Here is a 13,399-nt window from a genome sequence, read left to right as displayed (position 1 = left end):
TGGGAGACACCTCGAAACTTGGTGCCAGAGATTTTAGAGTGATCGCAGAAGATCGAGGCGCTTGGAACGCTATTCTACGTTCGGCTAGTGGAACAAATATTCTGTCATAGCCAATTAAAGTAAGTTAAGTAAGTATGTAGAATAAAAGTATGCCCTTCAAATAAAGTTATTTTGTATATTTTTTTGCAGAATCCATGATGGTGGGTTCCCAAAATTCAGCTGAAAAGGTGCGCTTAAAAACAACTAATCCTTTTATTAAAGTTCTTCGCATCTAGCTGACCAGAATACCCTGCTTTAAGGCTCAAGAATATATAATTGAGCGATCGCTATATATGGGAGCTAATGTGAACCGATTTGGCCCATTTACTATAACAACCGATTAACGTCAATAAAATGTAGTTGTGTAATATTTCGAGCAGCAAGATTAACTCGTTCGAAAGTTAGCATGCTTTCGACAGACAGATGAACATAGCTAAATGTAATGAAATACTAAAAAAAAAAATCTACTGTAAATATAATTTTTGGGTCCTAGGAATGACCGTTGTGGTGGAGTATCGAAAATGCATTCATCCACAACCCAGCTCCTATTGAAATTTTGCACGATGATTTTTCTGATTTTACCTTCAATATCTAAGCCAAGTATGACACGAATCGATCCATAATCTATGTTGCTAGTATTTTTTTTTAATCTCATTCCACTGTTTAAAGGTTGCCAGTCGTTCTTACCAGTGAATCCTTGATCTTTGGTTGAAGATATTAAAGTGATTGGAAATTATGAAAAACAAAAGACTTTTTAACTTTTCAATGTTAACATTACAATGATGATTACAAAGCCTTCCTTCCTGCCAGAAACACTTTCCATCCATATTGGAAAAAAAAATTTCTTCACATCATTTTTCTAATGGAAAAAATAATTCGTTTGAAAAATTTGATCGACACTGAATTGTTCAAATTAAATTAATAATTTTTATCTAATTTTTTTTTTTATTTTTATAATAAAGATAAAAAGTAATAAAAACCATTTTTCATAAAAAAAAAATTTTTTTACAATATAACCTCTGCGGTTATTAAAGCCGCATTTATCTACATAAAAAAAGAATGGTGTATTTAAATTATGACTCCCCCAGGCTACGAGGTGTGTGAGAAATTTGTGAAGCCAAGGGGATGCAAAGCCTAGCAAACTCCTGAAAGCTAGTCCATTATTCACTGAAGAAAAGCAGGTGAGTAGAGTCAAGGATGAATACAGCAACAAACCAGCAATTCATTGAATTATTGAACTGTCATACATATATAACAACAACACCTACCAACAACACAATAACCGCATCATCATACCACCAACAACAAGTGACTAACAGGCACTTTGTACAACCCCGAGTCGTATAATTGTTGAGTCGTGTAAGAAGTCGAATTTCTTTCCATGACCAATTGCCACTCTTTTTCTCACACAACATCCCACACTTAGGCTCTTTAAAGCCGGCAGGGGCATACATTGGACAACAATAAAAGAAAACAAAAATTAACACTATATTGGTCAGTATGGTGAACATGTCTAAGTGACTTAGTGACTACCTGTGAAGGCAGAGGCGTTGCTTGTCTGTCCTGCAGAGTGGTGTCTTTGGTTCAGCCTTAAATGTTGTCACACTTTCTGAAGCAGCATCACCAACGCTATGTGTAGGGTTGCCAGATCTTTAGATAATATTTGCGCCCTCTAGCGAATCAAAAAGTCAACATCAGAGATCGGTTAAATGGCGGCTATGTCAGGTTATGAAATGATAATCGATCATACTTAGCACAAAACACCTCATGGCAAATTTCAGACTAATCGGATAATATTTGCGCCCTCTAGCGGCTCAAGAAGTCACGATCGTAGATCGGCTTATATGGGAGCTATACCTGGTTATGAACCGGTTTCGATCATACTTAGATAAGTTGTTCAAAGTCATAATAAAACGCCTCATACAAAATTTCAGACATAAGAATTGCGCTCTCTACAGGCTAAAAAAGTCAAGATCCAGTATCGGTTTACATGGGAGCTATATTAGATTATAAACTGATTTGGACCATACTTGGCACAGTGGTTGAAAGTCATAACAAAATATCTCATGCAAAATTTCGTCGGGTAAGAATTGCGCTCCCTAGAGGCTCAAGAAGTCAAGATCCAAGATTGATTTATATTAGAGCTATATCAGGTAATGAATCGATTTCGATCATACACAGTTGTCGGAAGTCAGATTACGTACCGATGTAGACTATACTTGGCATGATTGTTGGAAGTTAAAACAAAATGCTTCGTGCTAAATTTTAGCCTAATAGGACAATATTTGCGGCCTCTAGCGAATCAAGAAGTCAAGATCCGAGATCGGTTTATATAGCAGCTATATATGGTTATGAACCGAATTCGCGTGGAGGCGATTGCTTTCTTTCGAAGAAGTAAAGCTAGGCGCTTGAAATATTGCACAAAGATTTCCTATAAGAGAAGGTTGGTTGGGATTGTAAATGGGCCATATCGGTCCATGTTTTGATATAGCTCCCATATAAACCTATCTCCCGATTATACTTCTTGAGCCACTAGATGGCGCAATTCATTCCGTTGACGTTTTGTATGACCTTGAAGAGATGTGCCAAGTAAGGTTTGAACAGACGGACATAGCTAAATCAAATCAGGAAGTGATTCTAAGCCGATCGGTATATTTATCAATGGGTCTAGCTCTTCTCCTTCTTAGCGTTGCAAACAAATGCTCAAAGTTATAATACCCTATACCACAGTAGTGGTGTAGGCTATTACAAGTGAAATCATGCTAAGTTTGGGCCGAATCATGGGAACCCACCACCATGGATTCTCCTAAAATATGGGAGCTATATCTGGTTACAGACCGATTTGGACTGTACTTGGCACAGTTGTTGAGAGTCATAGCAGAACAGTGTCTTCCAAATTTTAACCAAATCGGATAAAAGTTGCGGCTCGTAAGGGATCAAGAAGTAAAATCGGGAGATAGGTTTATATGGGAGCTATATCCGGTTATTCACCGATTTGAACGCTATTTGGCACAGCAGTTGGAAGTCATAACATAATACTATGTGCAAAATTTTAGCCAAATCGCCAGGTGCTCAAGAAGTCAAATCGGGAGATCGATTTATATGGGAGCTATATAAGGTTATAGACCGATTTGGACTGTACTTGGCTCCGTTGTTGGAAGTCATAATAGAACACTACATGCAAAATTCCTGCCAAATCGGACAAAAATGCCGGCTTGTAAAGGCTCAAAAATCTAATCGGGCGATCGGTTTATATGGGAGCTATATCAGGTTCTTGACCGATTTGGACCGTACTTGGCTTCGTTGTTGAAAGTCATAACAGAACACTGCATGCAAAATTTCAGCCAAATCGGACAAAAATAGCGGCTTTTAAGAGCTGAAAAATCCAATTGGGCGATCGGTTTATATGGGAGGTATATCAGGTTATAGACCGATTTGGACTGTACTTGGCTCCGTTGTTGGAAGTCATAACAGAACACTACATGCAAAATTCCTGCCAAATCGGACAAAAATGGCGGCTTGTAAGGGCTCAAAAATCCAATCGGGCGATCGGTTTATATGGGAGCTATATCAAGTTCTTGACCGATTTGGACCGTACTTGGCTTCGTTGTTGGGAGTCATAACAAAATACTGTGTACAAAAATTGAGGATTCCAGGGGCTCCAGAAGTCAAATCGGGAGATCGGTTTATATGGGAGGTATATCAGGTTGTAGACCTATTTGTGTCATATTTGGCACAGTTGTTGCAAGTCAAGGTCTCAAGGTCTCAAGAAGTCAAATCGTGAGATCAGTTTATATGGGAGCTATATCAGGTTATAGACCGATTTGAACGGTATTTGGCACAGTTGTTGGAAGTCATAACAGAACACTACGTGCCAAATTTCAGCCAAATCGGACAAAAATTGCGGCTTTCAGGGACTCAAGAGGTCAACTCGGGAGATCGGATTATATTGGAGCAATATCTTATTCTGAACCGATATAGCCCATTTGCAATCCCCAACGACCTACACCAATTAAGTATCTGTGCAAAATCTCAAGTGGTTAGCTCGACAGCTAGCGTGATTTCGACAGACGGACATGGCTAGATCGACTCAGAACGTCGAGACGATCAAGAATATAAGGGGTCTTAGACGAATATTTCGAGGTGTTACAAACGGAAGGACTAGATTAGTATACCCCCATCCTATGGTGGTGGGTATGAAAATATTCCCAATATGATGTTAGTAAAAATTTCAAAGAGATTATATGTTAATGAACTCAATTGGATTGTTTAGAGAATAAAGTTAGATGTTATCTCATGTTGAAAGTACTTTCAGCAATATGGCAACTCTAGCTCCTTATTGTACCCGCCATCCAAACATTGATCAAAACAACATTTCTTTTCGCTTTTTATTTTTTTGTTGCCTGGGATTTATGCAAATTTGCTGTTAAATGCTTTAATGCAATTATGGCGATATGTTTATGTTAATTGGGTGAAATGGAAAGTGTTCAAATCACCATCACCATGATTTTGGGGACCCCTTTTTTCTGCCACTATCGCTGTACATCAAAATTTGTACAGCAGTGGAGGCGAGAGAGTTGACAAAAAATCGCAACATTTTATAAAAATGAAAATGCAAATGAATTTTGCAAGCGAAGTGTTAGCCCAGCCGCGATTAATGCGAAGTGCGTTAAGGAAATTTGTCAGCAAACTTTTCAATTAACTCAACAGCTTTTATAAGCTGAAATTACACGAACCCGTTGGTGAAATGTATAATATGTGGAAAAAAAAGTCTCACGAATGATGGGATTTAATTATCATCAGGGAAGTAATTTAAATTTTTACCTAAGCAGCTGTGACACAAATATGACATTTCGTTTATAATGGGTACTTTGAAATAAGCAAAAAGGGCCGATGCACAGTGGAACCCGGCACGGGATAACCACGAGCACCGCACATATTTTAACTTTGAGCTCTAACCTGTGTGGTATTCATGTTTATCATGAGAACTGAGAGCTACCGGCTGCGTTACGAATAATGGAATGCTCCGTTGATAGGGCTAACTGAAATGGAAGGCTGAGTGCTGTCCGATCAAAGTTTAAGCTCAATGATAAGGCGCATCCTTTTTATAGCCGAGTCCGAACTGCGTGCCGAGAATGCGACACCTCTTTGGAGAGAAGTTTTTACATGGCAAAGTATCTCACAAATGTTGCCAGCATTAGGAGAGGAAAACCACAGCTGAAAATTTTTATACCCTCCACTATAGGATGGGGGTAAACGCATTTCGTCATTCTGTTTGTAACTATTCGAAATATTCGTATGAGACCCCATAAAGTATATATATTCTTGATCGTCGTGACATTCTATGTCGATCTAGTCATGTCCGTCCGTCTGTCTGTCTGTCGAAAGCACGCTAACTTTCGAAGGAGTAAAGCTAGCGGCTTAAAATTTTGCACAAATAAATGGGCCATATCGGTCCATGTTTTGATATAGCTGCCCTATAAACCGATATTGATTCTTGACTTCTTGAGCCTCTACGGGGCACAATTCTTATCCGATCAGAATGAAATTTTATAGCTGCCATATGAACCGATCTTGGGTCTTGACTTCTTGAGCCTCTAGAGGGCGCAATTCTTATCCGATCGGAATGAAATTTTTCACGGCGTGTTTCGCTATGGCTTCCAATAACTGTGCTTAATAAGGTTCAAATAGGCCCATAACCTGATATAGCTGTCATATAAACGGATCTTGGGTCTTGACTTCTTGAGCCTCTAGAGGGCGCAATTCTTATCCGATCGGAATGAAATTTTGCACGACGTATTTTATTATGACTTGCAACAACTGTACCAAATAAGGTTCAAATCGGTCCCTAGCCTGTTATAGCTGCCATATAAACGGATCTTGGGTCTTGAGTTCTTGAGCCTCTAGAGGGCGCAATTCTTATCCGATCGGAATGAAATTTTGCACGACGTATTTTATTATGACTTGCAACAACTGTACCAAATAAGGTTCAAATCGGTCCCTAGCTTGTTATAGCTGCCATATAAACCGATCTTGGGTCTTGACTTCTTGAGCCTCTAGAGGGCGCAATACTTATCCGATTGGAATGAAATTTTTCACGACGTGTTTCGCAATGACTTCCAATAACTGTGCTTAATAAGGTTCAAATCGGTCCATAACCTGTTATAGCAGCCCTATAAACCGATCTTAGGTCTTGACTTCTTGAGCCTCTATAGGGCTCAATTCTCATCCGATTGGAATGAAATTTTGCACGATGTGATTTGTTATGATATCCAACAACTGTGCCAAGTATGGTTCAAATCGGTCCATAACCTGATATGGCTGCCATATAAACCGATCTTGGGTCTTGACTTCTTGAGCCTCTAGAGGGCGCAATTCTTATCCGATTGGAATGAAATTTTGCACGACAGATCCTCTTATGACCCTCAACATATGGTCTTAATCGGTCTATAGCCTGATACAGCTCCCATATAAATCCATGTCTCTATTTTACTTCTTGAGCCCTCAAAGGGCGCAATTTTTATTCGAATTGGCTGAAATTTTACACAGGTCTCCAACATATAATTTAATTGTGGTCCGAACCGGACCATATCTTGATATCGCTCTAATAGCAGAGCAAATCTTTTCTTTTATCCTGTTTTGCCTAAGAAAAGATGCCGGGAAAAGAACTCGACAAATACGATCCATGGTGGAGGGTATATGAGATACGGCCCGGCCGAACTTAGCACGCTTATACTTGTTTTTTCTGATGGTCTCGCCAGGATGCGAACCCAGGCGTTCAGCGTCATAGGCGGACATGCTAGTCTCCGTGCTACGGTGGTCTCCAGGCGAGTAACTGTAGTCTTTAAATAACGAATGGTCATCACGTTCCTGCGGCGGTTGGTCATACGAGTTTTTTCACCTACAGGAGCTTGACGAGTATCGCTACCACCACATGCAAATGTGTGGTTACAACAACAGTAACGATAAATTCTATTTCAAACAGTACGATAATGTTTGATAAACTTTGGACGCGTTAATCCATTTGGACCGTATTTGGCACAGTTGTTGGAAGTCATGACGGAACACAATATGCAAAATTTCAGCCAAATTGGACAAAAATTGTGGCTTGTAAGGGCTCAAGAAGTCAAATCGGGAGATCGGTTTATATGGGAGCTATATCAGGTTATAGGCCGATTTAGATTGTACTTGCCACAGTTGTTTGAAGTCATAATAGAACACCGCAGGCAAAAAATCAGACAAATCGGACAAAAGTTGTGGTTTGTAAGGGCTCAAGAAGTCGAATCGGTAGATCTGATGAGAATTAGAGGACACTTGTGTGGCATCTAAATTGCCCAAAGTGCTCTCCAAGGATGTTGGCACGCCAAGCTCTCTGAGGAGGAAAGACAGAACTCAAACCGAGAACAACCAGGAGACTATGGAAAAAATGCCAATTTGCCCATAAACATTCCATTAAGAATAAGGGGCAAACTTTTCTCATTTCACTTAGTGTTGTCCAATTCAAGTTTAAGCTCAATGATAAGGGTCCTCCTTTTTATAAACGAGTCCGAACGGCGTGCCGGAGTGCGACACCTCCTTGGAAGATAAGTTTTTACATGGCAAATTACCTCACAAATTTCGCCAGCATTAGTGGGGGATACCCACCGCTGAAAATTGTTTCTGATGTTCACGCCAGGATTCGAATCCAGGCGTTTAATGTCTTAGGTGAACATGCTCACCTCTGCGCTACGTTGGCCTCGCCATAATATATTCTATTTTTCTTATTTTGATCAAATGGAAAAAAGAGGGTAAGCGTTTCCCCATTTGGGACAGTCTAATGTACATTGCCAAGGACCACAATCAGCCAGTAGCTATTCATCACATTTGCTATCGTGTCTACATGAATCTTGTCCAGGCCCGCTACACACGCCGCTTGATCTAGAGGTTCTCTCTTGTAGCGCTGGACCTCACGCTCTAGATCATGTAGTAGATCTACCTAACAGCTTCTGGGGGGTGAATACCTATCCACAAGATGATGATTTGGATGGTCTCTGCGATAATAGCCTACAAGGTATTGCTTAGACAGCATGTAGTTATGTCTTCGCAGGGGTAGGATCTTTGTCTCATGATGATGGTGGTCCACGGGAGAACTGAGTAGAAAGCCTGTCGCAGTTCGAAGGGCGGCATTCTAACAGATCTGTATATTATTCCACTGCGTGTCACAAAGCTGACGGGACTACACTGACGCAGCATAACTTACCACAGACCGGCCAATTGCTTTGAACGTGGTCAACAAGGTTTCATTTGTCTGCACCCCATGTGCTGCCGGCAAGTGACTTGAGGACCTTGTTTCTACTTTTGACTTCATCGCAAATTGCTGTGGCATTTAGGGACAATGTGTAAGAGCTGTCAAATGTAACACCACGTTTTTTGGGACACTTGATGGTAGGAATTGTCACTCCATCGACCATCACTTTCAGGTCCCTACGCACCTAATGTGTGAATGTAGTGAACAATGTGGCGGAAGATTTGTTCAAAATTTCTTGCAGCGAAGAGGCAAGTTCGTGGAGGTAGATGGAGGGCCTGATGCAATGATCGTATAATCGTCCGCATATGATACGATCGCTATGCCGTCTGGAGTGGGTGAAAGAGAGGATAGGTAGAGGTTAAACAGTGCCAGAGATATCACCCCTCCTTGGGGAACTCCCTGTTTCACTCTACGGTGTTTCGATCTCTTATCCCTAAATTCCACAAATGACTGGCGACAGCACAGATAATTCACGACCCAGCATTTCAGGCCCGGCTGGAGGGACGTATTGGCGATGTCCTCAAATAATTTGGCATGGGTGACCGTGTCGAATGCCTTCGATAGGTCCAGTGCTACGAGGTCCGTCCTATCACATGGCCTGGGCTGATTGAAGCCATGGCAAATGTGTGCTGTGATGGCATGCAAAGCAGTTGTTGTCCTTTCCAGTCTTCTAAATCCATGCTGATGCTTAGCGAATGGAAATTCTCCTACGAGGCTCGCGTCTTGGCTACTGGTGAGAGTAGGGAGTTCGGCCTGTACGACTCCCCCTTACTCGGATTCTTTCCAGGTTTCAGTAGCGGGATAACTATGCGCATCTTCCACACATCGGAAACTATAGGAGTGTTCAAAGACAGGTTGAGGACGCGAATGTCGTGTTTAACGCAGATGCCTGCCATAACGGCCCAAACCTGCGAGGCCCAAGGGTGAGTACAATGCGTCTACCAACGCCCCCACATGTGATAATACACACATGAGTACCCATTTGATCCAAAGTATTGGGACGTGTTCACCTCCTTTGTTAGGAGCGGAGCACTATCTACAACTCCTTCCGATCTATGGGTCAGGGCACCCGGTTGAAAACGCAACTCCACCCCGAGCTTATGCTCTACCCGCGATTTGGGTACAAACCACAGCCACCACGTTGTTCCCCACTTGGTCCTCACCATTGTCAGGCTGGAACCGAAGTTCCAGGGGTTCCTGACACCCGTGGTACCAAATTTAAGTCTCCGGTCAGACTTCGTAGCCTGAAAAGACTACTACCCGTTAAGCCCCTGGAAGAAAGGAATCCCTCAAAGCCGACCTAAAGCCAGCATACTAAAGTATGCATCAAAAACAATATACATCAGGACGATATACACGAACAGGACACGGCAGCTCTCACGGGCTACGCCACACATATCCGCTCTAACATGGGACTCACAACCAACGTGGCCACCTTCACGGATGACCGACAACAACCACAAAAGCTACGGGAAGCAACGATGGCAGCATCAATATGGGCAAGGAAAGTGCCAGGCCATGTCATGCGCAGCACCAAATCACTCGGCCGCGCCAGTACAGCAACATCTCGTCATGGATAACTAGCGTGAATTCATGCCTCCACAAAGTCTTGTCCGTCTCCTAAGAAATACTTCCCGGGAAAAGGTCGCCAGCCTTGCAAGAGTCGTCTCATCTTCAAGGGCCCTACTGAAATCCCACACCGCCTAGCTCATCCCCATCACAGGTTGAGCAGAGTCGTAAGGTACTCCAGGTTGATTCAGATTTGCCAAAATCTTTATAGAGATTCCGTCAGGGCCCAACGCTTTGGATGACTTAGCGTCACGGATGACAATTATCGGGTTAGTGGAGTCCGTGCAACGAATCCCATCACGCTCGTGTGCCTGCGCCGGGAAATTGGGCCACACTTGGGGTATTCGACCGGCTAGTATAAAGCGAGCGGCTGCCTTAAACCAAATTTTTTTCAAATTTAATTGGCTATGACAGAGTATTTGTTCCACTAGCCGAACGTAGAATAGCGTTCCAAGAGCCTCGATCTTCTGCGATCACTCTAAAATCTCTGACACCAAGTTTCGAGGTGTCTCGCACAACTTGATCTTTCCACTTGGCTTTTGGTCTTCCCGGTTTGCCTGTACCACCGTGTTTGCCTTCAAAAGACTTCTTTGCTGGAGCTTCTTCATCCATTCTAAGAACATGACCCAGTCAACGCAGCCGTTGTATTTTGATGCGTGTAACTATGCTATCGTCGTCATACAGCTCGTGGTTCATACGTCGCCTATATTCTCCATTAACGCAAACTGGTCCATATATTTTACGAAGAGTCATTCTCTCAAGTACTCCAAGCACTGCCTCATCTGCTTTCACAAGTACTCATGCTTCAGCACCATATAACAGCACGGGTAGTATCAGTGTAATCTTCGTCTGTCGAGAGGTTGCCTTGTTTCTAAACAGCCTACTTAGTCCAAAGTAGCATCTGTTTGCCAGCATTATTCTTCGCTTCATCTCAAAACTGGTGTCATTCGTTTCCGTTACGGCGGTGCCGAGGTAGATAAAATTACTGACTGTCTCAAAGTTGTGGTTCCCCACTTTCTCTATTTTCTTTATCTGCTCGGTTGTGCAAGGCTTTTTGGGAGTTGAAACCATCCATTTCATCTTATCTCCATTTAATGTCATTTTCCCATTTTCAATGACTCTCTTTCGATTCTTTCAATGGCTGTAGTTACTACTTTCGGTGACCGACCTATGATATCGATGTAGCATGTGCTCTCTTGTGATTAGTGTGCCATATCTATTCACTTCTGCATCTCGTATAATCTTCTCCAGCAGGATATTAAAGAGATCACACGATAGGCTTTGTCTGAAACCTCGTTTGGTATTAAATGGTTCGGAGAGATTCTTTCCTATTCTTACTGAGGAACGCGTATCAGCAAGTGTCATCCTGCAGAGTCTTATTAATTTTGCAGGGATACCAAACTCAGACATGGCTTGAAATACATTTGAACGTAAAGGAGTATCGAAGGCGGCTTTGTAGTCAACAAAGAGATGGTAGGTGTTGATTTGTTCTTCTCGGGTCTTTTCCCAGGATTTGGCGAAGTGTGAATATCTTAGGGTGGATTTACCAGGTCTAAAGCCGCATTGATAGGACCCAATTATCTCATTGACTTTAGGTTTTAATCTTTCACACAGTACGCTCGAGAGTATCTTGTATGCGATGGGGAGGAGACTTATTTCTCTGTAGTTGGCACATTCCGTCTTGTTTTCTTTCTTGTGTACGGGACATAGTATTTTGAGTTTTCAATCATCGGGTATGCGTTCTTCTAGCCAGATTGCGCAGATAGGCTGATGCATACGCCTTATCAGTCGCCTCCGGTCTTAAATAGTTCAGCGGGTAACCCGTCGGCTCCTGCTACCTTGTTGTTCTTTAGTCGGGTCACTGCTACTTGGACCTCATTTTGACTAGGAGGTAAACATTCTATACCATCATCCGGGATTGTTTCTGAGGTATCCTCTTCGCCGCCAACCTTTGATACTAGCAGTTGCGTAAAATGTTCTTTCCATATCCTTAGCATGTTATCTGTGTCAGTTACCTGCTTTATACCAGCCGGTCGAATACTGATACTGGTACCGAATATTTGACAACAATAGCAACAAATAACATATGATAATTTCTATTTCCCTTAATGTATTTATATTTATTTTACTTTCCAAATTTTTTCCAAGAAACCATTTGGCCTCAAAACTTTCAACACATTGCTGGGTTTGTATACAATTTGCAAAAAAAAAAAAAAAATTTCTCATCATCTTAGCAACAATTGCAGTGGTACAGAAAAAATCACCGTTTTAACGGGGAGGGAGACTCCTTATGATGTGGCTGCGAATTTTGCTGTAGCTCATAAACTACAAATCTTATCAGTCTATAATTTTTGCATTTTTACAAATTTCTCACATTTTGAGGCAATACATGCCAGTGGCGGCTGCATCAGGAAAGAGTGTTAAACATACCACCACCACCACCACTCACCCAATTGTCTACCCGAAAGCCATGTATATTAGCCTCAGCAGCATTGCCAGGCAACGCAGCAGAAAACATGGCCCAACGCCAAAAGTTAAGAGTGTAATACGGAAGCATTTCTTGAGCTGTTTAATTCAAAACAGTTACCTCTGGCCCCCTCGGCGCAATCGCCCCCTCTGCTAGTGAGCAAGCAACGAAAATTGAATTTGGCAAAAATGGAATGGAACAAAGATGAAGCGAAAAAATGGTCCCTTTTATCGGCGCCGGAGACGCTTATCTATCTCTCTGACAGTTTCTCCTGTGTTAGGAAAAATGCAAATAAATTTCCATTTCATAGGTTTTTAACTGCCTCTGCGTCCGTTAACTGTGGATAGGTCTGTTGGTGGGGTAATCACACTACTGTTCCCGAGCCTGCTGATGCTGCGACTTGATGTTATTGCTGGCAATGTGCTGTCACTGTTGTTTTAATAGTTGTTGCCATTGCCACGTAGCACCAACGCCACCACCACCAACAACCTACCTGGTGGCATGAGTAAAATCATAAAATAACCGACAAGAGGGAAAATATTTATGTATAAACACACATATTTTATATGAAATCAAGTAACATTAATGGCTTACACTCAAAGAAAAATTGAAGAGTTTGGTTTATTCCATATTCCGAATGTCCGTCATGACTCAATAATATAAGGTTGCGTCACTTGCAGAAATCCAAAAGTGGAAAGACCCCACGAAGGTAAGGCTAGGTTAGGTTGAAAAGAGGGTGCGGATATTAATCCGCTCCATTCTACTATGGACATACACCTAGGCCAGTATCCTATTTGTGAGCTCTAAATATCAGAAAAGTAAATTCGAAAAAGAAAATCTAAGTTAGGAATTCTGTGCTACTTACAAACTCCTTTATTGTTTTCCATGCCACGCCCTTAAGTTGGATCATGTCTGGTATTGTGCCCAAACCTAAGTGCCGTTATCTGTAAGACGCAAAAGCCGGGCAATGACAAAGGAAATGCTCCAACGTCTCATCATCTTCCCCACATGACCTACACATACTAAGTAAGATCGTA

The 13,399-nt window shown here is 41.9% G+C and overlaps 1 long non-coding RNA gene across 1 annotated transcript; it reads left to right on the top strand.

Moving 5' to 3' along the window:
* The first annotated feature begins 12,008 nt into the window (after positions 1 to 12,008).
* LOC106089551 (uncharacterized) lies at positions 12,009 to 12,680 on the top strand. Its single transcript, XR_001221647.2, has 2 exons — positions 12,009 to 12,080; positions 12,142 to 12,680. It is a non-coding gene; the product is annotated as an uncharacterized LOC106089551 (long non-coding RNA).
* Positions 12,681 to 13,399: the final 719 nt, after the last annotated feature.

Source organism: Stomoxys calcitrans, chromosome 1, assembly GCF_963082655.1.
Source record: "Stomoxys calcitrans chromosome 1, idStoCalc2.1, whole genome shotgun sequence".
NCBI classification, from domain to species: domain Eukaryota; kingdom Metazoa; phylum Arthropoda; class Insecta; order Diptera; family Muscidae; genus Stomoxys; species Stomoxys calcitrans.
Note: the sequence above shows the minus strand (reverse complement) of the source record. Positions and strands in the feature narration are given on the sequence as shown.